We start from the raw sequence: 4124 nt of genomic DNA on the forward strand, positions 1-4124 counted from the left end.
ATTTTTTTTTATTGTGCCATTAGTCACCATACAGTACATCGTTAGTTTTTGCTGTAGTGTTCCATGATTCATTGTTTGCATATAACACCCAATGCTTTGTGCAATCTGTGTCTTCCTTAATACCCATGACCAGGCTCACCCATGCCCTCACCCCTCTTCCTTCTAAGACTCTCTGTTTGTTTCCCAGAGTCTATAGTTTCCCATGGTTCATCTCCCACTCTGATTTCTTCCCCTTCATTCTTCCCTTCTCCTAATGTCCTCCATACTATTCCTTATGTTCCACAAATAAGTGAAACCATATGGTAATTGACTTTCTCTGTTTAACTTATTTCACTCAGCATAATCTCCTCCAGTCCCATCCAAGCTGATGCAAAAGTTGGATATTCATCCTTTCTGATGGCCGAGTATTATTAATATTATTACCTTATGATGAATATGTGAACATGTTAATGAATACATGTTTAAGTATTTTCATTCAGTCGAGCCTTTAAGGCAAATAGTAAGAAATCAGCTAATAGTGATTAATTTGCATTAAGAGCTGAATTAAAAGAAGAAAGTAAGAGAGGATAGATAACAAATATGTGATGTTAAGTCTCACAAAGCCAGTCAGGGGGGCATAACTGGAGACAGAAAAGGATGAGGATACCACTGAGAAAATTATGTAGAAACTCTGAGAAACACTTGAAGAATAAGAAGATAATTCTCTCCATCTGTAGGAAAATGTTGGGTGCTAAAAATGGAGAGAAAGGTCACGGGACATTGATGTATTTGTGCAATATTCTTACTCCTAAATGTTCTAGAAAGATCATTTCCTAGCCCATGACAAGAAAGATCCAACAACACTAGCCTGGTATCTTCCCAAAAATCAGGATGGAAGGTATATAAGTCAAATCCAACAAGAAAGTGTCCTGCAAAGACCAGTGATAATAACATACCATGACCTAAGTTGCATAATTTTTTCAACCCCCTGCTATATAAGAGAATAAAGAGGTAAACTAATGACTTACAGTATAACCACACTATATGAAAACAGGCCTCAGTGATAAGGACATGTGAGGTCCATGCTTCCTGACATGATTTCCAAGATAAATTGAAATAGAAAACAAAAACACAAGGCAGAAAAGTTTGGTTAATACCCATTATGTTAAGAAGGAGGATGAGAAAAAATTTAAACACTTACAAATTTCTAAATATTCATAAATATGTATGAAAATGCATGAAGCTCTGGAGGGATACACAGCAAGACAGAATGGTGTTTGCATCTGAGAAGCAAGGGATTTGAGAAGTAAATGTAGCGGGAGGTAGGAAGTTAGGGATGTTAATTTACCTGCCTTTACCAGTATGTGTGAATTTATTGCAATGCAAACACTTTTATGAATTATTTATAAAATAAAATACATTATTAAGGAATGATTTTAAATAAGAATTCCAGTTGCCTATGGAATTGAACTTAAGTTGGTATGTTTAATCTCCTTTTAGACTTTAGTTGATGAGGGAGTGGATTTCATTACATTCTTTCCTGGAGACTCTGCTAGTTTTCAGTAATTTTGTGAATAGGTCACATTCTGTGAAGGGCTCCAGGACATTGTCTTTTTTTTTTTTTTTTTTAATATTGCCTCTTAAATCTTCAAATTGCAAGTAGGAATTCTAGCATCAGTATTATAAGTATTAAATAAAGCCTGAAAGAAGTTATAAATTGTGTTAATCACTGCCAAAGCTATGTAGAACTGTCATGATGGTGATTTTTCTGAAGAAAAACCTATCATCCAAAATTTGATTCATGCATCCACTCAACCTTCCATCCCTTCATCTTGAATAAGTGCACATGGTATGTGCAGTGGACAGAATATGGTATATTCTGCCATGGAGTGGCTAATGCCTGGATAAACATATCCACCCAATATCGGACATTTCCAAGACCTGCCTATAGGGTGGGTATCCTCGATCCTCATTGATCATATTGACGGATATCTCTGCGGTCATTTAATTTCTAACAATACTTCTCCCCTCTGCCAGTGTTCAAATCTAAGGCACGGACTCAAAAGCAGAACCAGAAGATACTTTACTTTAGAAGTTAAATAACTGGGACAACATTCATTTACCACCAAGTTTTAAAGACCTTTGTTACCTATATCTAATGAGAAGGGCAACTCTAGCTATAAGAAGCCATTTATTTATGCTCAATGTTGGTTTACTGATAGGAAACTTGGGCACTAAATTATTATTTTTTTTTTTTTTCTTGGCAAGTGACAGGAAGGGAATTGATGAGTCTTTCCTTGCTAAAGTATTTGCCTTTTAAAGAGACTACGGACTCTCAATTTTTTTTTTTACTGCAGAAGTTAATAGGATAGAATCGCCTTCTGAAAACTCAATAAATAATTTCATAAAATACCTATAAGTTATTCATGGTTGTGCTTTAAGCGTGAGTGCAAAGGAATAATTGGAAGATGGCTGAAGTAGATGGACATCAGATGTAGAGAGGAGAGAAGGAGGAGATTCACTATATGAGAGAATGCTCAGATTAATCCTGAGACAGCAAGACATTAGAAATTATTTCTTGTTTGCTAGTTAATTTGCTCGTTTTCTTTTGTATTCCTAGAATTTGAAAAAAAAAAATGTTCTTGGCGTTAGAATTTTTTTTGAAAACTCAAGTCTTTCTTTCAATCTGCCCCGGAATTTTTGTTTCTCCAGTCATTCTCTCTCAATGAGCAAGTATTTATTACACATGAATATCATGTCAGGCACATAACTACGTGGGGAGCAAGATAAAAGCATGTCATAATTGATAACATACTGTCTCATCATCTCTTTCCATGACACTCAGAGGGTCAGTGGTGGATGTTAAGGAAGCAGATTATGGTTAGTTCAAGACTATAAACCGGAAAATATACATAGACAAAGGTCCAAGTTTTGTGATATGAAGGCCTCCAAAATGGTAACTTTCCCTCAAATATTTTTTTCAGACAGAGATGCAAGGCCTTAAATATTAAAAAAACAAAACAAAACAAAACAAAAAAAAAACACCTCTTTTTCTTTTTATTTGATAATTGGTTGAACATTTGTCTCTTAAGGATCTACTTTGCATACAAGTCTATGGAGATGGAAATGATCATTCGGACCCAATTTTTGCTTTCTAGGAGCAATCTGAGCCAACTGATACACATATGTTTGATTCTTCTATGCAAAACATAGAAAGCCATTCATTTGGGGGGTGTGAAACTTTCAGGAATCCTTTGCTCTGCTTTGTTTTTTGTCCCTAAAAATGTTGTAGAATATTCTTTTTTCCTAAGATTCTCTTAAAATGTCTTCGAGGGTTTTTGTGATTTTCCCAGAGTTTGGACTGAAATAGAAAACAAATTAGAACATCAAGAATATCAAGAAAACGTATCTTCTGTTGTCACATCCCTCTGTCTCTGTTTGTTCATGGAGATTTCCCAGGACTGTTTTTCATTCCCCCTTTCCTTACTCTAAGTTCTTTCTGTATTTTAAATGCTGTCTGCTGTCCTAAGACAATGAGAGTAAGTTCTTTCCTTCTCTGTGTTCCCACGGATGGAGGCGTTGCAATGAGAAACACTCAACATAATACTGGTTCTCTAACTGTGGGAGCATCAACATGTTCCCTGCCTCTCTAAGCTTTAGCTCATTTTTTGAAAAATGGGCTTCTTAATACCTACCTACAAGAGTGCTGGTAGGATTAGAAATTGCCTGAGGAGAGCTGCCATTCAAAATTAATGGTTATCCTTTACCTAGATTTATATTTGGCCCTTATATGATTCCGCCCAGTTCTTTATGAACCCCCTATACCCACCCCAACACTGCTGAAATGTCCCTGAGGTTAGGGACCATCTTTTTCACTTGTTTAGTCTTCATTGTAATTAAAATGTGTGTTTTGCAACTTCAGAAATACTTGTTGATGGGTCATGATGGCTGTCATCATATTTTATCTTTAATGACAGAGAATAGGTAACAAACATACAAATAAGAAAACTTCAGTATAGATTAAGTTTTTCAAATGCTTATGGAATTTGTGTTATCTCTAAAGTACATCTGAAAACATAATCAGAATATATCACAGAAATGGATCGTATACATGGATTCTGAGTCTGAATTTGAAAGATCTAGAC

Source organism: Mustela putorius, unplaced genomic scaffold (genome assembly GCF_011764305.1).
Source record: "Mustela putorius furo isolate JIRA1106 unplaced genomic scaffold, ASM1176430v1.1 tig00000832_pilon_pilon_pilon, whole genome shotgun sequence".
Lineage (NCBI taxonomy): Eukaryota > Metazoa > Chordata > Mammalia > Carnivora > Mustelidae > Mustela > Mustela putorius.